The sequence below is a fragment of the Balaenoptera physalus genome, assembly GCF_965194825.1.
Source record: "Balaenoptera physalus genome assembly, chromosome: 12".
Lineage (NCBI taxonomy): Eukaryota > Metazoa > Chordata > Mammalia > Artiodactyla > Balaenopteridae > Balaenoptera > Balaenoptera physalus.
The window spans coordinates 14,680,431-14,706,005 of record NC_138897.1 but is presented as its reverse complement, the minus strand read 5'-3'; the positions used below and the strand labels follow the sequence as shown (position 1 = coordinate 14,706,005).

Here is a 25,575-nt window from a genome sequence, read left to right as displayed (position 1 = left end):
AAGATTCCAACAAAAGGAAAGAATACATGTAGCAATTTTACTTGAGAAAGTTATTCAACATATATCACTTTATTTGTGAAAGTGTCAATTTGTAGGAAACCTACAGCTCCTAGTGGTCTTGAACTATCACTTGCCATTCATCTGTGGCAACTGGGCCAACAAAATCCTTGTAAAACTCTAAAACATAGAATATGAGCCCTTATTTTTTAAAAAAGGAAAGACAAAATCAAGTGCAGATGCTTGAAAAATGAAGATGATGTTGTAACACTGCCAAACCCACATAAAAATAAAATAAAACAAAGATTTATGTGGAAGTCTGTTTTCATGGATTTTTATCTTTAGAAATATGAATAAATTTGGGCAAAAATTAGACCAAAAGTCCTATAAATTAATGTAGCTAAAAATCAGATAAAGATCATAGCATAACATTGAATGAAAGAGATGAAAGAATAATATTAGACTGAAACCAGGAGAGAGGGACCAAGTCTTGGCTCCACCTCTACCTAGCCCTGGAACCTTAGTCAAGTCCTTCCTGATCTCTGCACTTGTTTCTTCATTCATCCAGGGAGCAATCTTTGTCCCCAGGGATAACTTGGGTGGGAGTAAGGAGTGACATGACCCCTCAAAGTCTACACAGACTGGAACCCAAGAGTTCTCCAGCTTTAAAATTCTGTAATCCTAGATATAAATTTAGAAGGAAATACTTAAGCTTCTTCTATTCATTGAAAATATAATTATCAATTATGATTGAAATAAACTCTTTTTGGAATTGTCATTTATTTCTTGAATCTCTACGATGTGTAGCAAGTGTATACCATCCACCTTCCACTTTTAAGACATTTTAAAGACACTCTATAGTATTATCCTACTTATGTCTTCTGCTTATTTTTTCATGTTTTTCTCATGTAGATTATTTTTTCCTTAATCTTGAAATCAGATATTTGTAATTAGGTATTTATAAGTTAAATATTATTTCAATAAAATCTTACTTCTATTGACCTATCATAATAATACTAAGATGAAGCATATATTATCTCCTAAGAAAATACTTATTTTCCTCTGCGGCCTAGATATATATGAAAAAAACAACTTTCTAATCCATAATTTGTGGGATTAATATATGTTATCATTTTATTTGGGGCCTTAATTCCCAAGATCATAGCAATTCACAGGCAGTTAAGAAACCCAATTAGATCAATTTTCGAAGTTCCTTGTTTTTCATTAGGATGATCCTTAAGGGTAGATGCAGTTAATAGTTTGATTCTGGCTTAACAAATGGATCAGTGGTTTTCCTGAACTATCCTGAATTTTCAACCCTTCTCTTCACTGCATTCTTAGACACTCATCTTTGACTCTGAAATGAGCCATAGCATAATGCTACTTGATTCTATCTGAATTTTTAAATTACATTTCATGTTTTCTTAAATTACTATATTGTTTAGTTGGCTTTTGTAAGCATGATTTTCTTGGTCATAAAATGTATTTGAGAAAATTCTTTCCAATTGTTCTGTATATGCACTGGAACTTTGATTCTCCCATCATTTATAAGCCTTCATTTACAAGCCTCTGCTTTTAATTATTCTAAATATTTGTGCCATGAACAATTCTTTCACATTTTCTGAGTGACTCTGTATTCTAGGGACTATTATTAAAAACTGGTCCTGCACCCTCTTCTGTCTTAAAGTCCAAGAGAATACACTACATAATTCTTCACAAACATCTCTAGATCCCTTATGAAGTAAACAGTTAAAACATTCAGTTTCCACATCCTGCTGTCAAACAAATCTCTAAACCCTGGAATACAAATATTTTTGACTGTCTGATTTTTGTCCCTGATTCAAACTTGGTAGATATAATAAATGACTTTAATGTGAATTTTCTATTCTATCTCTTTTTTGCATCCCCCCATAATGCATTTTGCAGAGCATTACAGAAGGACTCAATTTTCCTTATCCCAAAGATTTAACACTTATTATGCGCAAAGCTTCTAAAGATTTTTTTGGTGTAGATTTTTCCTTTAAATTCACTTGTCCCACTGCAGGGACAAAAAGCTAGGAGAGCAGGGGAAAAAAAAGAAAAAGAAAAAATTGCACCAAGCTTAGAAATCTTTTTCCCTTTTCCTTATAGGCATAAATGAGAACCTTTCATAACCAATCTTCTATGAATTCATGTTTCTTTTCACTCTAACTTCACTGAATAAGGGTGGGGAGCATGGATTACCTGGGTAAAGTAGAAATAAAAATAGTGCTAAACTGAGATAGGTCCTTCTTGAGAAACCTGAGACGTACATTTTTTTTTTTAATCGTCCAGTTGTCCTAACCCTGGGGTTTCTTTCTAAAGAGACAAGAACATTTGGATATACTGAGAAGAATTAAACGTGTGAAGACAAAGGCTGTTCCTTACAAGTGAACCAAAATTGATCTTTCTGGCCATGGGTTCTAGTCACTGGTAATCAGGCATCATCCGTCATTACAGCTATTTCTCTGGCGGCGCCAACTCCACGGTAAGTGCTGGGCTGCCCTGTTGATGCCCTGAATTTAGCATCGGGCCCTGGCTCCACCGCTATGCACAGAGTGACAACAGACACAGGCAGCTGTCCCTTGAGCAAGGTAAACTCTGCCAGAGATAATACAATAATGGTTAACAACATCCCAAAGAAAGGAGTGCCTGTCAAATTTTAGAGGGTGCAAGAATCACCGAAGAGCTTGTTGAAAATGCAATCTTTTTTTTTTTTTTTTTTTTTCACTCTACTCTCACTGAGTAAGGGTGGTAGCACGGAAGCAGAAGTAAAAATGATGCTAAACTAAGACTGGATATTCAATAGGTGGGATGTGGAACCTGGGCACGCACATTTAACAAGCACCCCAGGTAGTTTTGATGTAGATGATCTGTAACCAACACTTTGAGAAAAGGTGCCCCAAACAATTTAAATGGGGAAAAGGGAGGAACATGGCTCATGCATTGAAAATTAAGCCTGTTCTCCAAATCTGATGATAATAGATGGGTGTATGCATAAATGAATGAATGAAATGTCTTATTCACTAACATTTATGAAGAGAATACAAAATGAAAGAAACAATGCTTGCGGTAGAAGTTCTCAGTCTCTTGAACGATGCACAAGCAGCCTCCACCCCCAATGGCAAGCGTGTAATAGAGGAATGCAGAGCAGGGGCCATGGGGAGGAGGGCTGAGATTTATGGAGCAGCTAGCCTGTGCCAAGCATTTTGGAGACAGGTGTCCTACAAGCTCTGCTTGGTGGCACTGAGTCAGGCCTCAGAAGAGAGAGAACATCTGAAGAATGAATAAGAATTTACCCGGTGATTAAGGTGGGAACGTTCCAGGGAGAAGGAGCAAAGAGTACCAATGCACAGCCAGGCAAAAAAATCCAACCCATTTCCAACTCTGCTTGCCCCAGGGCTGGGTGCAGGCAGAGAAATGGTGAGAGACCATTTCCTCAAGCTGCCATCAAAACCATGTTTTTCTACATCCAAAACTCTCCCTTACCATGTCAGTTGCAACTTGCAGAAATCACACCATATTTGCCACACTCACGTTAGCAATGGAGAAGCTACCATGATTTGTGTCTCAGAATTTTCAAGCAAGTGTGCATGATAAATCTCAGTCTGGGTCCGTGACACTAGATCATTAAGGTCTAAGGACAATTCATATGATTGTCATTCAGACTATTTCTCAGAATGTCTCTAACAAGTCCTGTATAGTGACTACAAGTGTTTCCATTAGTTTGCGAAAGCAAATTCCACTCACTTTTTCCCACTGCTTAGTGGTTCTTACCCTTCTCCTTGGCTGGAAGCACTGTGGTAACAGAAGCCTATAGAAGAAGCTAAGGAGAAGGGGGTAAATACGTGTGCTTAAGGACATCTCCCAACAATATTTAACAGATTCCAGCATTGTCAGTGCTGTACACTTGAATGAAATTTTAAAACTAAGGGGCAAATTGTCCCTCTAGAAGATTTTACAGGGTTTTTTTTCTATTAGTACTTTTTTTCTTTTATCTATTTTTCAATTTACTTGACTTTTGTTTATGAATTTTATCATCTAAGTCAATTAGCCTCTTCAAATATCTGCATAAAGGAAAATCTAACAACCATTGAGCTAAGAACAGAAAATAATATTAAATAAAATACACCTCTCTGATCAGTCATTCATTGGTCACAGTAATAAAACCAGAAGACTCATTAAAGGCCGCCTAAATGGAAGCCAGCAATGGTTCATGACCACCTAAGTACAGAAATCGGGAGTGTTTATAAACATTTATAGCAATTTGACAGAGAAATATTTTGTGTATTGGCTCTAAAAATAAATTTTAAATTGGGGCTTGTATTTTCAATTTTTTTCCATTTCATTTTTGTATCGTCTCTTTCATTGTATTATATAAAAGCATCAGAACACAATAGATTAGAAAATAAAAGCAACTGATCTATCAGCACAGATAGTTCAAGATGCCCTAAGATAATCCTCAGACCTATAATAATAGTAATTACAATATTAATTTACAGTTGCACAGAGCTTTATGTTTTTCAAACATTCCCTTGGTCTTGAGTGCAACCTTTCTAATTGTTAATCTCCATTTTACAGAAGAAGAGATCCATCTCCAGAGGTTAAGTGAATCATTCAAAGGTCAGACAGCCAATCTGAGGTAGACCTAGTACAAGGACCTGTGGCCCCTTACTCTAAGAAAGCTTTTTCTCTCTTTCCGTAACTCAAAACCATCACTTTAAAAAAAACGACATTTCAGAAAACTTAAGAAAATCTACCAACATGAGGAAGGAATTTTTTTTTTAATTTTAGGGCGTGGTTCAATTGTAGGGTTTAAAAATACTTTTCTGTTTATGCATGACTTTCACGCCAGCAGAGATATTAAGTATCCATAACGTACACACCTCTCTTCCCATTACACAGATGGGGAAAACAGAGACCTAAAAATACAGGTATCCCTGGCTTTTCAAAAGTTCTCTTTAAGCTGTTTCACTTTTATGAAAGACCTACATTAGCATCTGTTTTCACTAACCTAAAAAAATCCAAAGAGGATTTTCGCTTTTACAAAAAGAAGGTGAAAATCAAAATTAGCATTCAGCATTTGTTTTGCAGCCAGCAGTTACAGAGGCATCATGCACCCTCAGCAGTAAGAATGGCACCACCAAGCTCCCTCCCCAGGAACTACACTCAGCATCTCAGCATCAAGCCGCAGTAGCTTTCAACTGTGTGAGCATCTGTGCTTTATCTCAATTTATTTTGCACATCTGCTGGCAAGATAAGTCTTAAGGTAACTGCTCCTCCGCTTTATGCCATTTCAGCTTACTAAAGGTTTCACAGGAACGCTCTACTCTGGTACAGCAGGGGGCGGGGGGGGGGGTGGAGAACCTCTGTAAGTGCTATTTATCGACAGAGCCAATGTTAGATGGATGCTGTATGTCTCCTGACCCTGTGTCCTTTCCACTTGTAAACACCGCCTCTTTCATTATTTACAGCACATATTTATTGAGCACCTACTGTGCACCAAGGGCTATCCTAGGTGTTAAGGATACAAACAAAAATTCCAACCCTCTAGTAGCTTACATTCTCATGCGGATGGACAGACGATAAATACAAAATAAGTCAACTAAATATGTTAGACAGTAATAAGCACTATGCAGATTAAAAGAGGAGGAAGGGGAGTGTGAGAGAGAGGGAAACAGCAATTTTAAGTAGAGTAATCGTGGAAGACATCACAGAGTAATCTTTGCTCAAATATACATATTAATATAATATGTACACGCATATATAATTTATTTATTCAGAGTTTCTCAAAATGTCATCAATTTTGACCAATGATGGAAGTGCATTAGGAGCAAAATCATAGTTTACCAGCCTTCGCAGAAGGTAAATCCTTTGAGACAAGAGACTCTGAAGATGTGAATGCCCTGGAAAAGTTCTATGTCTTGTTCTTGCCTCGTCATGATCCAAGGGGCAGAAATGAAAGAAAGCAGATGCACCTTTTATGATTAATTAACGAGTGTTTATCCTGCTCCCCTAACATGCCCAGATCTGTGCTTGAATTGGGGAGAAAACAAAGATATGTGACCTCCTCCCTCTTTGGGGAGTTTACAGTCCAGCTTGGGTGATCAGAAAGAACATACTTAAACCATTCCAAGAGTCATCTGGGATGACGGTAAGCAGTAGTGGCTGTAAGACAGAGCAAGGCTGCCAGGCACGTCCGGGAAGGTTTTTACCAAAGCCCTGGGTTGGAATCTCTTTATTAAGTGGTGTACTTTCTATGGGACCCCCAAATCCTCGAACTAGGGAATTCTACTCTCCATCAAATAACAACGTAACAAGCAGGCTGTAATATCTTTTCCATTGTAGCTAATTTATAGGGGGCAGAACAAAAGAGTATTTCTCAAAGTTAAGAATTAAGATTAGGAAAACAGGCTTCCCTGGTGGCGCAGTGGTTGAGAATCTGCCTGCTAATGCAGGGAACACGGGTTCGAGCCCTGGGCTAGGAAGATCCCACATGCCACGGAGCAGCTGGGCCCGTGAGCCACAACTACTGAGCCTGCGCGTCTGGACCCTGTGCCCCACAAAGGGAGGGGCCGCGATAGTGAAAGGCCCGCGCACCGCGATGAAGAGCGGTCCCCGCACCGCGATGAAGAGTGGCCCCCGCTTGCCGCAACTAGAGAAAGCCCTCGCATGAACCGAAGACCCAACACAGCAAAAATAAATAAACTAAACCTATCCTAAAACCTGCCTTTAAAAAAAAAAAAAAAAAAAAAAAGATTAGGAAAACATAAGAGATATCAGTAAAACAAAAACATAGCAGCCCTTAATGTATTATTTTAATTAACAAATGAAAAGGCATGCTTCAATACATTTCAACTACTTTTGTTCTTTTAGCTGAAAGACTGTAAATCTTGAATATTCACGTGGCTTAAGGTGATGCTTATTTTTCTGGGCTTGTGCTACATGTCACAGAGAGAATAACGACTTATTGTGGATTTATGAAGGTCTATAAAATTTTATTTTATCTTACTTAAATCAAGAGTCAGGGAATTTGTCCCACTGGATGGTAGTAACAGACTTTTATTACATCAAAGGTGGTGGTAGCTTACAGAGGAAAAACTGGCCTTCAATGGTGTATAACTTCATGATCTAAATGAAATGAGATGGATAGTCCTCCTCTGGGTGATTCTGTACGTTGTTTTTTAAAAAGAAAAGATAAAGAAAGAAAGAAAGAAAGAAAGAAAGAAAGAAAGAAAGAAAGAAAGAAAGAAAGAAAGAAAGAAAGAAAGAAAGAAAGAAAGAAAGAGGGAAAAGAAAGTACTAGTAAAGCTCATCTTCATACAAGGCAGTGTTATTGAGATTATACAGTGCAGTGTCAAAGTGTGATTGTGTCAGAACGCCTTAGAACTGCACCTTTAGTCCAACTCACAATGGTCATCTCTATAATTACTTTAAATTAATTAAAATGTCTTAAATTATATTTGTAACTTAACTATTAGGGGAAAAAAACAAACCAACGAAAAAACATGATAAAGCTATGACTACAGGACTGTCTGGGGAATGAGTCATTCTGAATAGCTAAGCAAGAGTTGAGGTTTTACATCCATCTTTAATCTTTAAGCGTCTAAACTATCTTTATTATTTTAATTTGGATAGAAATCCCATTTCTTACTAGGGAAAGCCTGTGCTTCCATAGTATTTTGTCTCCACTTTCAGGGCACATAACCTTCTATCTAGAAATTACTTCTTTTCACATCTGCCTGCCACCCCAGTACGTTGTACATAAGCTCCTCAGGAGCAGAAAGTATGTTTCATTCACCTTTGTTTCGCACAGAGGAGGTGATCAATCACCTTTGTGGAGTGACTCAGCAGTGCCCTTACCATGACGACTGCAGTGCCTTCACAAAGATTCTCTCAGTGACGAGTCAGACGCCATTCTGAACATCCATTATTGAGCTGGACTACAAGACAGAGATTCCCTCGGGTTCTACTCAGGATTGCAGGGCTGTTTGCCTCTAATAGCTGGTCCCAGACGCCGTGGGTTTTTTAATTCCTATGTCAAGTTTTGGAGTTTTAGCTATGTTTAATCTGCAGGGAAACCAGACCACCACACTTTGTTCAGATGCTTTGGCATAGTGATGGATTGCCAGCGATAGTCCCATGAGTAAAAAAGGGTCCAGGGAGTAAAAATATGAGCTTTGATCAAAGAATTTTTTAAACTTTCTCCTGGCAACTCAGAATCATACCCCCCACCTCTTTTTTAAACTTATTTTTTGGTTCTCAAATATATATCAGAGAAAGGAGGTTGTTGATTACATAGTTGAGATGTTACATTTTCCAAACCTAAAAACTCTTGTAGTTATAGTCAGTTTACAGATTCCTGGAAATGGAGTCTCTTAGCAAGTAAATGTTTTCTTGGAACTCATGGATTCTACAAAACTCTAAGCTACTTAAGTAGTAAAAGTCACACTTCAATGTGATACAATGTTTGACCACACACTAGGTATCACAAATCTTCAACTCCTTACAAAATGGAATTGACCTTGGAGGATTTATGTGTTTAACATTTATAAAGTATTTAAAACTCCTTAAGTAAAAACTTTCTGGTAGAAATATTGTTTTATTGTTACCCTTACAACTTAAAAAACAAAACAACACTACTTGAAACACTGCACATTCTACACCTCTTACAGTTTTCATATACATGATCTAATTTGATCCTCACGATGACCATTCAAAAATATAAATGATTGTGAGATCTGTATCAACGAATCTGTAATACTAAATTCTCAAATTTCATTTGGTTCTAAAACTAGCCTCCTGAATTTTCTTATCCTAGATATTATTCATTTCTTGTGTAAATGTCAGAGGCCAGAGAAAAATAAACCATTCTGCCATTTGGTATGAAGCAAGGAATCTAGACCGACATCATTAGTGTACTTAGCATTTATGGTAAGCACTTCAAATACTGAGGATGTTTTTTAAAGTTAGAAGGAAAGGGCTTCTGCTTCCCTTATGGCCTTCTTTTGACCATTTTAAGTTTCCTTAGACTTTATTAAAGTACATGAGTTATGTCATTAAGAAATTTTAAATTAATGTTTTAAATATGAATGTGGCATACATTATTTCTCTAAGATATGCATTAAAGAACTGGACATGCCCATAGATTCTTGTGTTTTTTAATAACAGGTATTTGATATTTTTTAAAGAATGGCAACTGTCACTGCTGAGGGCCTGGGTTCGATCACTGGTCGGGGAACTAAGATCCTGCAAGCAGTGTGGCACGGCCAAAAAAACTTAAAAAAAAAAAAAGAATAGCAACTGGTATAGGCTACAACAATAATGGGAGTTGTACTTCTTAATTTTTAATGAAATTAGTCTATAATGAGTAGACAGCATCTCTGATTTAGGCATGCCTTAATTATAATTTTAAAGCTTTTGTTATACAGCTTTGTCTAGAAAAATGTGAATGCTATTTGGAAATTTATAACGTTGCTGCACACACACACACAACTTTTCATAATTCCTTTTTCTAATTTCATTTCCAATAGTGAAACAAAGCAGAAAGAGTGAAAAAAATCTCTTCTGGCATGCTTGTATTTTACCTGAAGATTATCTATTGACTGTTACTTTACACAATGCTAAATTACTGTGAAAAACTGTGGAATCACTGAGGAGGCTTGTGAGAATACAGGATGAATATATTAGGACTTAAACAGGTAAAATCAATTCTTAATTCTTAGTATACTAATGGCCATCTGTGGTGTGACTTAAGAGGTACATCAAGGATTGTAAAGTAATTTCAGAGAAGAAGAGAGGAATAAGAAAATGGGTTTATTGTATGTCTTAGTATAAAGGGCTTCTCTAGCCTTTTTAGAAAAGGTGCACATTTTTAAAACATTTCCTGTTATGTACAGCAAGTGAACATCCTAAAAGAGTTTGCAATTCTTAAGAAAGTGAGAAGAGAAGAGGCACGATGAGTTCCTTTAAAAATGTTTTACACGTTCTCCAAAATAGCAGGCAGGGAAGAATGAGCAAGAGCCCAAAAGCTTTGAATCCACAAGAGACAAAACCAGAACAAAAGGAGGCCAAGCAGGATCCTAAGGAAATCAAATTTCACACTTACGAGAAATTAATTCTCCGTATAAGGTTTCTATGGCTGCTGTAACAAATTACTACTTAGTGGCTTAAAACAGTACACATTTAGTATCTCACAGGTCTGTAGTTCAGAAGTCTAAATGGGTCTTGCTCGCCCAAAATAAAGGTGTCGGCAGAGCTGCCTTCATTCCTTTCTGGAGGTTCTATGATAGAATCCATTTCCTGTCTTTTCCAGCTTCTAGAGGCTGCCTGCATTCTTGGCTCATGGCCGGTTCTATCTTCAAAGTCAGCAGTGGCTGGTCAAGTCTTTCTCACCTTGAATCACTCTATGACTCTTCTGCCTCTCTCTTCCACATTTGAAGGACTTGAATTCGTTTGCAAGGGCTGCCATAACAAAGTACCACAGGCTGGTAGCTCAAACAACAGAAATTTCTTGTCTCACAGTTCTGGAGGCCAGATGTCCAGGATCAAGGTGTTGGCAAAGTTTGCTCCTCTTGAGGGCTGTGAGGGGATGATGTGAAGACACAGGGAGAGGACTGTCCTCTACAAGCTGAGGAGACAGGCCCATGCCTCTCTCCTCAGCTTGCAGACGACAGTCCCCTCCCTGTGTCTTCACATCATCTTCCCTCTGTACCTGTGTCCAAATTTCCACGTTTTATAAGGACACCAGTCGTATTCAATTACAGCCCACTTCAATAACTTTATTTTAACTTGATTACCTCTGCAAAGGCCCTATTTCCAAAAAAGGTCATATTTTGAGGTAATGGGGGTTAGGGCTTCAACATATGAATTTGGGGGGGTGGGGAGGATACAGTTCAACCCATAACAGGACCCTTGTGTTTACTATGGGCCTACTTGGGTATTCCAGGATAATCATTTTATTTTAAGGCCAGCCGATTAACCACCTCAACTCCATCTGCTTCCTTAATTCCCCCTTTGCTATATAATGTAACGTATTCAAATTCTGGGGATAAGGATGTGGACATCTTTGGCCAGGGAGTTGCTGTGGGGGGAGTTAATTCTACTGATCATACTCACTTTCTCTTTTTTATTTAATGTCAAGTGTTTGTTAGGAAATCTGATATATTTGCTCCATGTTGATGCCTCAGATATTTTAGATAATTGATAATAGAAAGAACTGCTGTTTCAGTGAGGAGCGAAGCAACTAGTAAACATAATGAGAGCCAACATACATTTTTAGGGTTAAATAAGTAATTCTAGAACTTATAAAGATAGATGTAATATATATAATATTTTTAAAACAGTTAAAATTTTAAGTATGTGTGGATATAGCAAATAGTCCTAGAAGACTACTTTATGTTTTAGGTTAATACTATTACATCTAAAAACCGGATAATGTTAAAAAAAATTTATTGTGCTAATACTACATATCATATCTCTTAATAACAAATTAGTAACCAATTGCATTTAAAGTATAAGTACACTATTTAATAAACTTTACTTCCAAAACGTTCTTGTGGGGAAGAAGGCAAACCTTTTTTCAAATGTCAACAAGGAGGAAAAATTGATGACAAAGATGTGGAGTTCACACAAAGCCATCCTGGAAAAAAAATAAAATAGGGACTAATTCTTTTCCAGGAAAGAAAGAAATTCCAAATTAGTTGGGAATTCTGTAAATTATGTTTTCCCATTCTATTAGTCCCACAGAAAAGCTGTGCCTCACATTTAATAATTTATAAGCCTATTTATAATAATTTTACTGAAATTAAGTCATAAAATACAGGTAGTTCTTAGGACTTGAAAATGTTCTATAGAAACTATAATTTGTGGTTGAATTCAAACAAAAAAGCAAGAGAAAAAAGTGAAGCAGCACTGCTTATTATGAAGGCCTACCAAGCATGAGATGGCACGTATATTTCAAATAACAATGCTATAAGGGTAGGTAGAATTTTTAAATGTGGAAACAGGCTCAGAGAAGTTGTATGATTTATCCAAGCTCAAATAACTTGTGGGGGCAGAACTAGAATTTGAACTCAGGTTTGTTGACTGCAAAGCTCATGCTCAACTCCATGCTGCTTCCCTGAATCAGAAGAAAATATATTCTATGGATTTCTAATCTCTTTAGTTACAGGATAAACTTCTAATGTGAGTATATAACTCTTCACATAATATATATTCAAATTAAGTATTCTCTTTAAAAATATCCAGCTTATATGTTAGTGGTTATATGCTAAGTTTAGTAGTTTCAGGTGATATAGTTTGAAAGGGATATATGTCCTATGGTTTAAATTTTCATTTCCAAGAGTTGTGTCTTAGTTGTGAATTTGTGTAACTAAGGGTTTCTACTCTTATCAGGACAGTTACAACTTTACAGAGTGCTTGTTCTGTTGTTTTGTTCTTTTGATTTTCTCAGTAAGTTCTTTGTGCTAAGGAAATAAAACACAAAGTCTCTCATCTTAAGTGTAGTGTATCTTATCTAAGGATGCCCTGAGATTGACAGGATGCTTGCTTCCTGGCATGTCCTTCTCCATAAGGCATTTGGAGTATTATTGATTTAGTAATTTAGATTGTTTTAAAGTGGGTACATCTATGCTTCAGGTCCAGTTAAGTCTAATACCCTCTAAATGTAGGACAGTTTTCATAACTGATGTTATATGATCACCATATTACTTTTTTCTTCCCATTATTAGCTGCTCCAATAGCACATCACCATTGAAAGTATCTTCTTTAAAATGTATAACTATTCAATGACAGACCAATTTTCAACTTGAAAACCATCATCAGGACAGTCTTTTAAAATAACAGAGGAATCTTCTCCAATTAGAAAAATATTAGACAAGACAGGTAGCTCCAGCAGTAATTATTGATGGGTAATAAAATCTACTGAACAACAAAAGCACCCTTTTTAATTCAACTCTTTATTTATAGGGCTGTAATCTCATATCAGATCTTCTGGATTAAGAATGAATTTTAAGAACAAGAAATATTCATCAAAAAGAGACATCTTCCCTTGAATTTGTGTTTTCTAGGTTTGGGGGAAAAAAATGGGAATTAGTAACCTGCAATTAACCTGCTGTATTTGTGCACTTCTCATTAGTCAAACTGCCTTCCATTGTAACCGATGAGACAGAGCAGAGGGCCAGTATTTCTTCATTAGTGCTGGTTGGCTTGTTTTGGGTTTTTGTTTCCTACTGAAAAAAAATTAACTGGTGATAATGAAATGGTTTCTGTCTTATTATAGGTGTTGTATAGTGAATCACTACAACCTTCTTCGGGATTGCCATCCATATTATTGGAGCATGGCATTTACTGAATTGAGGAGGCTAGACTCAAGGAAATGAGGCCACACAGGTTTTGCAATCCATTTATACACATGGATATAAAATATACATTTCCTTGGATATAAGGAGAAAAAAAACTTCTTTTTCTCTTTTTTAAAGAGAAAAATGAGGTATTTTCTTTCTTACCCATGCCCTATGTGTCATTACACAATAATGACTGACAGCTGCCCAGAGGGTTTAGGTTCAGGAAAGGCTAATAAATGGCCAAATGAAAATAGCTCATTAGGAGCTAGAAAGCAATGACTTTTTATATCCTACAGCTAAATTTGTGACAAATAAGATTATTGGCCTTAGATTTTCCAAATGGTCTCTGTTCTTTCATTACGGGGTAGGAGTACACACTGCTGCAAGTCAACATGTCTAATAGATGATTCCAGTAGAGGATGCCGCCTGTAAACAGCATGGCTATTCAGAAATGTACTGACTACAAGAACAATATTTCAATTGTAGTCATTCCCTCCTCATACTTGAAGGTCATGTACCTAAATATCCCTGTGGGGGGGGGGGCTTCCCTGGTGGCGCAGTGGTTGAGAATCTGCCTGCCAATGCAGGGGACACGGGTTCGAGCCCTGGTCTGGGAAGATTCCATATGCCATGGAGCAGCTGGGCCCGTGAGCCACAATTACTGAGCCTGTGCGTCTGGAGCCTGTGCGTCTGGAGCCTGTGCTCCGCAACAAGAGAGGCCACGATAGTGAGAGGCCCGCGCACCGCGATGAAGAGTGGCCCCCGCTTGCCGCAACTAGAGAAAGCCCTCGCACAGAAACGAAGACCCAACACAGCCATAAATAAATAAATACTTTTTTTAAAAAAAGTAAAAGTCTATTAAAAAAAAAAAGGTCCCTGTGGGAATAAAATTGCAAGTTGAGAAACTATCACTGCAGATAAAAATGAGGCTGGAGGTCAGAGTCAGGAAAAAAGTCTATAAAAGTCCTTACACTTTTCACTCACTAGATATTTGTGCATATGTAAATATGTGTGTATATAGATAGTGCACACTAGATACAGTTAACAAAGATGTTTCACTTGTTTTAAAATTTGAAATAATGAGTATTATACTATTAATTTTCATTTGTCTTTCCTGGCTCTCCAGAATTTCTCGGGATCTCTTTTCCCCATAATTTCAAAGTCCTAGATTCTGTTTTACTTCGTTGCACATACCCATGCTAAAACGTTTTCTATGTCTGTTGATCCATTAAAATGCTCAACTCATTTCTAATTTGATAATCCCTTATTAGTAAAAGGAAAATATTTTATAATAAAGTAGCATGTATTTCAATATGTAAATGTTCAGGAAAGACTTCACTAGAAGACCAAAAATGTCTCCTAAAATTTCCCAAGCGCTCCTGAAGGGATAATTACTCCCCAACAGGACCGTCTAATTTAGACCAGAGGCCCATTGCTTGTTTTCATACACCCCACAAGCTTAAAATTGATTTTTCCATTTTTAAATGGTTGCGGTGGAAAAAAAAGAACAATATTCTCTGACATTAAAAAATTATATGAAATCCAAATTTCAGTGTCCGTAAATAAAGTTTTATTGGAACACAGCTACACTCACTCATTTATGGCTTGTGTATGGCTGCTTTTGTGCTACAACTGCAGATTTGAGTAGTTGTGATAGACTGACTGGCCTGCAAAGCCTAATGTACTTACTAACTGACCCTTTAAAGTTTGAGGTCCCCTGATTTAGATTGCAGCATATTCCAATACATCAAGTCATATATTCTCAGCTCTGTCCATCATAAACGCATGGCCAAATCAATCCCTCTTCATTCTAAGGCAGGACTTTACTTTGTCTTCTCTTCTTTCATCTTACCTCAACTCAACTTTGCTTTGGAGTTTGGGGGTTTTCTTTGTTTTTCTTTTGTTGTTTTGTGTGTTGTTTTAATTCTCTCCAGTAGGAATAACTTTTATTGTGCATAAAACCTATATATTCCTGACCCCAGCAGATTATACTTATTTTGTATCTAATTACTATTGCATGAGACTCCTTCACCTAACTGCCAGAAATCAGCCCCCATCAGGTGCACCCATCATTTCTCAGGCTGCTGCCCTCAAGAGCTCCCTAATGAACTTCTGCTCCACCATAGGGAGTGTCACTCTGCCGACCACGTTCCTTCCATGGTAACTGCTCTTCGAATTGTTGACTACTCTTCTTCTGGCTGCTCCTTCCAAAGCATGGGACAGACTCTGATTCCCCACTGCACAAATGAGATCAAGCCTTTAATAAAGGCTTAGGGATAACAGAAGAAAGTATAACACAAAACATAACTGACAGCTGCTACTAGAATGACTACTTTAAAGCCTACCACCCTAAATCTGCTGGGACCAGAATCACCCATTTCCAGCAAATCACCACCCATCTCCTTGCCTTGGCATCTGGGACCAACTGAGCCCCCGCCGGATGTGGAGGAAACTGTCTTCCCCAATCCAAAGCCCACTCGTGTCTTAATCCATGTCTGGGGAGGTGTCCTTACAGTTTCAGATTTACGTCACTAGGTACCTATATACACAAAGCAAGCACAGCTGAAAGGGTGCTATTTCCCTGGTCTATCCACTCTGGATATAACATCTTATTTAATTATTTATCAGTTTTGCCCACCCAATTTAGGTGATTTTAGCAATACTTAAAGAGGTTCTTTTAATGTGGACCCTTTATAAAGACAGCAAAAACATTAGGTTAGTTGAGAATGACTGAACCCCAAGTGTGGGATAAATACTGTATAATTTAGTAACAAATATTTATAAATATATATAAATCAAGTCATATATAAATTGGTCATAAACCAATAAATACTTTCTCTAACTCTGTCGCCTCTTTTTTCAACAGGGAAGCAGTCTGACCTCAAATCAGACCCAGAGAAAGTAAGAAGGAGTTACCTATTGACTTAAGAAAAGTATCTGCTGAAAATATGAGTCATTTGATCATATAAAGACCAAAAAAATGCATATAAACATATTTTATTTTTTGACTTGAATACCATATGTCATCCATTGATAGAATATTTTTTAATATAATTAAGTTCTGGAATGCAGTTCTAGCTTGCAAATATTTTTAAAAGAAGCTTCATAATAGCACAGTGGCATGTGCCCTCTGTCCCTAAAATAGAGTAGGGCCACCAATATTCTCTGGAGGCCAATCATGAGGTGTGAAATCAACTCACCTCCAAGTCTATTCCAGCAGATCCTGTTCACACATCAAATGAATGCATAGATCTATACATAGCAGTTTGTTCCTTATCCTGATTTTACTATCAAATGTATAAAAGATACAAGGCAGCACTACTCAACTCTGTAAAAGCAGCATTTTTATAAACCAACCAGTTCCTTTCTAAAGAAAAAGAATTGGGGTTATATAGCCATGATGAATTTTTACATATACATTTTTATGAGACTCAGTTTACATTTGGATATAAAATATCATCATCTATCTATTATTTTTCCATCAGAAAGTCCCTTTCCTCAAACTACCAGTAGTATTTTGGGTATTATCCAAGAGATAGATTTCTAGTATTAAATATGAAACACAAGGGATAGCTTCTTAGGTGTTGAAGCTTAAAAACTTCAAATTCTCTTAGAAATTGAAGTTTTCTAACCTGATCTTTCCTTTAAAAAGAATTGCCTCTTATTGGTTTTGTTATTAGTTGTTCTAATTCATTATTATTAAAATACCTACTGTGTGTGTGTATGTGTGTGTGTGAGAGAGACAGAAAGGCAGAGACAGAGACGAAGAGGGAGACAGAGAGACAAAGAAAGAGAGAATGAGAATAAGAAGAGAAAATAAACATGCTAAAAACCTTGAGCCTTAAACTTTACTGGTAAGAAAGGTTATTCTGCAGATGGTTTCTCTATGGGTAAAATACAGGTCTCAAATATCTCTTCGGAAGTTTAACTTATTCACACATTTCTTTATATTACAAGCGAGCTATTTCAGGATGTAACAGCACCCAAAAAGATCGGCAGAGAGATAGTGGTTAGGAATAGGTGTGTGCAAGCATGGAACTGGTTATTTATGGAGGAGAGGTATCAGAGGGGACAGTGGCATAAACTTAGGGATTCTGCTAGTGTACTGTTAACAAGGATTGTTAGCTGCTCTGGATAAAGACTAAGCTGATATAACAACAATAAAAATACAGAATAGAAGTTTACTTCTCTTTTATAATAATTAGAAAGTAAGGCAGGACTGCTCCATGAGGTCATTCAGAAACATGTGTTCCTTCCAACTTGGAACCCTTAGAATATACATAGTCAAAGTTGAGTTCACCCCACATCCCTTTTCCAGTCTACGGTTCTCATAGGGAAAGTGGGAAAACGAAATCTGCAACCAGTAATTTCGTTCTAGGGAATTACTTGTAGAAGTCGCACTTGGTACATCCATTTACATTTCACTGCAGAGGACTGAGTCTCGGGGCCACATCTAGCTGCAAAGGAGTCTGGGGAGTGTGATATCTAGCAGGGCAATCATGTACCCAGATAAACTCTATTACAAAGCAACAAGGGGAGAACAGCACTGGGAGAAAACCAGGTGCCTATTTGAGCACTTTATTATGGGTTCCCCAGTTACTGTCATTCACCTGTTTTTTTTTTAACTGAAGTATAGTTGACTTACATTATTATTAGTTTCACATGTACAACACAGTGATTTGATCTTTTATAGATTACACTCCACTTAAAGTTATTATAAAACATTAGCTATATTCCCTGTGCTGTACATTATATCCTTGTATCTTATTTATTTTATACCTAGTAGTTTGTACCTCTTAATTCCCTTCCCCTATCTTCCCCTTCCCCCTACCCCTCTTTATCTGTTTTTACACTGTGGGGCAAAATTCCTTCTTTGAGGGAAAAAATTGTGTACTGGATCTCTGTTACTCTTCACCCCAGAGACCTGCACATATTAGACCACTTACTATCTTTTGGATTAGACTAAGTCCCAGTCCCAACAAAGAATGGGTTATTTAGTTCACATTTTTGAAATGTGAGGTCTCCCTTTAAGTAAAGGTCTGCCCAAGAAGGAGAAATGTTTACCTTTTGCCAAACTGAATATGTCTATGGGGAATCTAGTCTACTCCTTTGATGCCCCTGCCTTTCTTGAAGATTCTCAAGGGCCAGTAGAGCTCTCTTCACTTCAGAAAAGACTAAAATGCTAAATGGCAGATTGCTCACTACAGGTTCAATCTACCAGGATCAGATTAAATACTTTTAAGAGTATTCAAAATTAAAACTTAACACAATAGAACTATGACATAGATTCATTGTCAAAATTATGTTGACTTTGGTTAGCTGACGCATTAGTCAGGGTTCTCCAGAGAAACAGAACCAATACGATATATATATACATATATAGGCAGGTGAAGACCAATGTCAAAGCTCAAAGGCAGAGAGAACGAATCCCTCCTTCCTCAGCCTTTTTGTTCTATTCAGGCACTCGACAGAGCGGATGACAACCCACACTGGGAAGGGCAAAGCCCACTGAGTCAAACGTTAGCTCACCCAGAAACACCCTCACAGACACACCCAGAATAATGTCTAACCAGATATCTGGGTACCCTGTAGCCCAGTCAAGTTAGCACATAAAATTAACCATCACTGCTGACGACTATCTTTATTCTCTTTAGTATAAGCTCTGAATTAGATCAAGTATGACAAAAATATCAGGTAGATAATGAGGAAAACTGTTTTGCTTTTTTTTTTTTAATTTCTAAAGGACTGGCATTTGACATATCAGCTTAGGTGTGACTTGGGATATATTTTAAGGAAACAACCATACTCCAGGCACAATTAATATGAGACACTCAGGCTACTTACCAGGAATAGAATATATACTGTAAATAGTCTGAGAGAGAACATGCAGCAATTAAAGAAGATCTTGTGATAAATTTGGATAGTGGCCTTTTTCTCTCCCTCTCAGTAGTTTTTGCATAATATTAAAGACTTTCTGAGATACCTAGATAAATATGATATAAAATAAAAATTCAAGAATAACATCCACAGTTAGGTTTTTTCCCTTTTAAAAACCTAATTTGCAAGCTTTTAGGCTGTCTGTATCTCTTGAAATGATGTATAAAAATGATAATGACACAGACCGTAACACAATCAGATAATTCAGATAATTACAGCACAAGAGTGGATTTCTTTTATTTCAATTGGCTATTTTAATTGATCAGATAAGCCTAATAATCAAGCAATTTCTACTTAATTTGTGCTAGGCACATATAACTTCAGCAGCCTAGAAGCATCATTATGCTCCCTTAAAAAATTTGTTAAGGCTCTTTGGGAAACTGTAATGTCGAAATTTTAATGGCTTTATTGAGGGCACCAAATCTTAAAAGCATTAATAGAAAAATCCCTTCATAGTACTGCATTGGTTTCCTTGGTCTTAAGATATAGATAGAATACACAAACTTAGCAACCTTTCTGTTTCTATTCTTCAAGCTCACAGTATAGTTTAATAAGAGTAAGGAAAAACTTACAAAATATTCTTCAGGACCAAAGAGACAAAATGTCTATTATTAACTAATAGTTTTTGGTACTGGAAAATAGTTCCCAGTATGAATCCCAAAGATACCAAATTTTTTGTGTTCATTAAGTAGCTAAGAAAACATCAGAGGGGAAACCTAGTCTGCAAAACTGTGGCCCTGAGATTTATAATCATCTCCCCATCTAGTCTTTGTATATAAAGTGCTTATTGTTAGGGATGTTCTAATGTGAGTGACCAAGGGTTTTGCTTAAATGAGATAACTGCTACTTAAGAAGGCTGCCAAGATGGAGAAAGCAAGTAGGTTTGCTTTTGCTGATTGCATTTGAATTTCATTTTCATTTTAATGTCATGAACCAGTTGCAGTCAGACTCCGGGCCTTGTCTCTGCTCTCCATCTGCTGCTGGACCAAGGCAATGAGCAAAGCACTTCTAAGGACTATGGGCTCACAGTTGATACAAGCAAAGTATCCTTGTCAGGATTAATAATGCAGGCAGACAAGTGGATGTTTATTTTAGATCATTCATTCTGACAAGACTGTCGATTTGGAGTTGCTGCAACTGTGGGTAAGGGAAGTACTGAAAGTGGCTGCAGGCAGAGAACACCCCTTAAGGGGGATTCTGGGGAGGAGGGTCAATATCCTGATGAAAAGTCTTCTTGGATTTATCCACAGCTAGCTTTGAGCTTGTAAAATCTAAAGTGAAATCAAAGTGTATTTCCAGGACTTGATGCAATAAAGAAGTAACCATGGCAATTGCCTGAACTGCATGGAGACTGAGGGAGGAAGTACAGTCTCAAACTTCACGTACATTAGAAATACCACAGAAAATTAAGTAGGAAAATCTTTGGAAAAAGCGAAGTGTGTGAAGAAGAGATGACAAGATATTATTGGTTGCTTTGTTTGGTTCACACAAGTAGAAACTACAGTTAATTCATTTTTCCGTTTGAATTTCTGCAATTTTTGTGGTAAGAATTAACAAGACTCGGGCTCAGGAAAAATCAGCACAGAATTACTTCTTGGTCAGTTAGTGGCACGTACTGCTGAAGTAAGATAAATGGGTTCTGATTTTGAAAAGCAATTATTCTGCAGAAAGGATATAGCTGTCCCTCCCCTTAGTGTGATGAACAATGTGTTTACTATAAAATGCTAATTAGCCCTTAAAGTTATTAATGTAATTATTGTTCATCTAAGGACATAAATCTGACAGCCCCTGAGGACAAGGGCATTGCTCACTTAGAATAAGCAGGCTTAAAGCAGTTTTTGCTTCCCTATTTGCTTATTTTAAACTAAATCACTCTTCAAAGAAAGATGAAAATAAAATATCATCAAGTTGCCAGTCATTCAAAGAGGACAAAGATGCTTGGAGCTGAAATTAGAGGTTATGAGACACACTGACATTTGTGTTTACAAGTAAGGCATTATTTTTTAGGCCTAATAAGAGCAGATCATGGATTTAAGAGTATGTGCTATGAATGCCTCATTTAATCTCTGATAGGGCATCTTACTTTGAGTACGGTCTGGAAGAATCATTTGGGCAGGGAAGAAAATGAAAAATAGTATTGCTCTATTAAATAAATAGAGAAGATTTTGAAAAGAGTCTGTTTATTTACATTTCTACAGAACTTCAAAGTTATGTGTCTCTAGGGCAATATTGCCAGCTTGTCCTCATTGCCTTCTTCAAATAGAGAGGTATCACTCTAGTTGTCTGGAGTAAATAAAATTTCCTTGCCACAAAGAGAAAAAGCATATTAGAAATTCGCCAGTCATGTTCAACACTATTTAACTGAAAATGAGGTTTGTACTCCTCATTAGGATGGAAAGGAGTGGGCAGCCTCATTGCCCAAATTCCCAACCCTTTTATTGTAAAAATTCTTCATATTGCATGTAACAGAAAATCCATGGCTTGAGCAAAAATAGAGAATGACTTTTCTTTTATAACTGGACGCTCTGAAATATAACTAGCTTCCAGTATAGTTTGATCCAGAAGGTAACTGTGTATCAGGGCTCCCGCTGTTTTGCACTGTGGTTCTCACAACTATGCCCTGCTCTGTGTTGTCTTTGTCCTCTAACGCACTCCCCTCAGCAGCAATACTGGCTGCAGCAGTTTTAGAAATCAGAGCCATATGTTACATGGTCCAAAGAAAAGGAATGCTTTTAAGTCTCTTGGAAGAGCAAGGAAGTGGCTTGCGAGGAGGATGCCCCTGCAAAGGTCTACTTACGGCTTACTGAGCCACACACCAAGCGCAACAGACTCTATATGTGGCCTATCCGATAGTTATTTCCCCCTTCCTCCTTGGTAATAGAACCTCGATTTTGCTTAAGAATGGAGCAGCAAAGTGCTCAGGGAAGTGGGCCACTTCTTCAGTCTTAAGGGATGAACCATAACTGTACTAAGTCAATCATGGTAATACTACTACTTTTTCCAGTGACTAGTTTAGGGCATGAGTGATTCTGGTCAACAGAACCTTTAGAGAAGTCTACTGGAAGCCTCTGGAAAAGATTTTCCTCTCTAATAATAGAGAGACATTTAGGTAGACATCTCTAATCTCTCTACCCTTCTTTGGATGTTATTATATAAGGAAGTAGTAGTTAGAGCTGTGGCAGCCATCTTGTGATTATGAGACTCTTAGAGAGGCTGATGCAGAAACTAACTTTGTTGAGTCATGGAAAAAACCTTGGAGCCACCTTATTCTAGAAATCTTTTTGTGGAGAGGGAAAATAACCTCCTGTTTCTTGTGACACTTTTAGTCAAATATTCTGTTACTTGCTACCCAAAACTTCCTAACAAAATCAACCCTGAGAAGTCAGGAGATGGATGTGGTGATGAGCTTAAGTCCTCCAGGCTTACCTACTGAGTGGTGGGTGGATTAGTCCTATTCAAAGAGCTCAGCTGAGAATGGAAAAGAGGAGTTCTCTAGAGGAAAATCTGAGTAATTTCAAGAAAGGCAAAGGGGAGAGAGGATGCAATCCACCTTCATCAAAAATACCATTCAAGTTGCTAATCAGGAACTCTGTTCAAACTGTAAAGATAATGAGATGATAGACTGTCATTTTCAGATGTCTGCCAAGCATTTCTTCCTAGATGTCCCACAAGTTCATTACACTCAAAATGTTTAAAATAAAACTCATCTTTCCCCTCAAAAGCTGTTCCATCTTTTATATTCCACATCTCAGGGTATAAAAATCTTTCACTAATTCAAATAAACTGGAAACTTCAAAGACATTCTTTTTTTTGTTTGTTTTGTTTTGTTTTTTGGCTGCACGCCATGTGGCATGTGGGATCTTAGTTCCCCGACCAAGGATCAAACCCGTGTCCCCTGCAGTGGAAGCGCAGAGTCCTAACCATTGGACCGCCAGGGAAGTCCAAAAGATATTCTTAACTCTTCCTTCATCACCACCTCCTACTATGGTCATAACTTCTGTTCCTTCCATATCCAAAACGTCTCTTGGCTTGGTCTCTTCCTCATTATTCCCATTTCCTTGCCCTCATCCATGTTTTATGCCCCATCACAATGGCTAGCTGGACTTCTAGGCTTTAGACACATCTAACTCCAATTCACCATCTCATTGCTATTAGAATTAAAAATACCATTGAATAATTTTTGAAACAACACTTCAGAAATGTCTTATACTGTTCCTAATATAAAGCCTCTGACTACTTTGTTCCCTAAGTTCACACTTCCAAACATACTTCTAAATACACATAGTGATTAAGCTAACAATAAGCAAATTTACTTTAATAGAAATAATATTTGCTAAAGAAAATAGAGTAATACCTAGGGCAAAAGAATAGAATGAGAAAAGCAAGGGCTTTGGAGTCAGGAAGTCCTGGACCTGAATCTTAGCTTACTAGCTGAGTGAATTTGGTCAGGTCTCAATCTCTCAGAGTTCTACTTCCTGACTCTGTGAGTATGGGGAATATAGTCCCCACTTTAAGAGCTGGCAGGGGACTGAAATGAGGTAACAGAGGTTAAGTATTTAATGCAGAATGACAGTAGACACTCAACAAATAACTATTGTTGTTGTTCTTATTACTAGGCACTTAGAAAATACTGGATTTTCTTCCTTATCCAGAACGAAGGCTATTGCAGAGATTTTTTTTTTAAATCCACAGATTCATGTACTAACACTCACACACTTTTCACATAAAAGAGCACACCAGGTTCTTACTCAGTGACAATGAGCAATTTTAATAAGCTTTTTTATTCTGATTTCCCAAGCCCAAATCTGATGAACAGTAGCAAATTGAAAGGCAGGAGAGTAAAAATGGAGAGAAATAGTAGATGACAGCAAGGAAGCTTAAAGAAATACCTTAACATACAGATTTAAGAACTCAAAATGTGCAACAGCAGGGCAAATGTACTTCGCAACCCCAGAGGAAACCACCATGAGAGGTATAGAGAAAGAGCATTATGCGGTGGTTAAGAGCACAGATTCTGGACTCTGCTGCATCGGTTTGAAGCTCAGCTCTACTGCGAGCTAGCTTATGGGCTCATCAAGCTTCTCAACCTCTCTGTGAAATGGAGACAATCATCGTACCTATGCCACAGAGTTGTATGTAAGTAAATGCAGAAGTAAATAACTTAATGCTCTAGGGCATTTAGAACAGTGCCAGACCCATAGCGAGTGACCACAGAAGCACTAGCTTTTATTATTACAACACAGTACCATCAACAGTGCTTATTTGAAAGACTGAATCATCAAATATTATCCCTGTATCCTCTGTTTTTAAAGAGAAGTGGCAATCACTTGAAAGGCAGGAGAGTGAAAATGGAGAGAAATAGTTGATAACAGCAAGGAAGCTTAAGCTTAATCACTTTCTCTCTGAGAATTGATGCAATCAAAAATGTTACATTCTTAAACAGATATGGTGAAAAAATTTAGGTACCTGAAATATTTATGTTATCTGCAATTCCACTGAGAGTAAGAGAAAAATAAGATACTGCATTTAGATTCAGAATTTTTAAGTGAATGTTATTTTCAGTATATTAAAAGAAATCTTTTCTTCCACCATGCCTTCAGAATTGAAAAAAGAGACAGGGAGAGAGACAGGTTCTTTTGAAAGGAGTTCCTGCGCAGAGCCGTGGGACAGCTCAGCCTCAGTGGAAGTTCCTGGGGTGAGGAAAATTTGGACACGATTCAGCTGTTCCTAAGTGATATAAAGACCCAGCCTTGCAGTTTCTGAGATTGCCAGATCTCTCTTGGAATAAGGCTTCCCTACCTTGCACACAAATGTGTCACAGACGTGTTTCTTCTCTTTTCTGAAAAGAGACCACAAAACAAATCTACTCATTCCTATTCCCTTAATCGAAAGAAGCAGGAGACAGTGGTTCTTGCATTTTTCTAAAGAATGAGTAAGAGCTGCTTAATAAATTTTTGTCGGTATATTGTCTCAAGCTAGTAAGTATCTCTGCTTTAGAGATTTTTTTAAAATAGTAAATCACTCAGAAAATGTTGTGCTCAATTTTCAGTCTAAAAGCAGATTAAAATCATGTATCATCATCACGCATAACTTTCTCATTGTACCTCATCAGGAGAAAGAAAATAAGAGTTGTACTGATTAATGGTCCTAATTCAGTCTAATTTTGACAGTAAGTTAATACAGTCTTTAATATTTCAATCTTTGTAATAAATCTTCTGAAGGTGGAAAGAAATGCCAGCCAGTGCCAAGAAAACGTAGAGTTAGTGTGCCCTCTCAC

The 25,575-nt window shown here is 37.3% G+C and overlaps 1 protein-coding gene across 2 annotated transcripts in view; it reads left to right on the top strand.

Annotated features, from left to right (window-relative positions):
- Positions 1-25,575, top strand: part of CDH20 (cadherin 20) — a 212,557-nt gene that overhangs the window by 23,642 nt on the left and 163,340 nt on the right. The window lies entirely within an intron of this gene.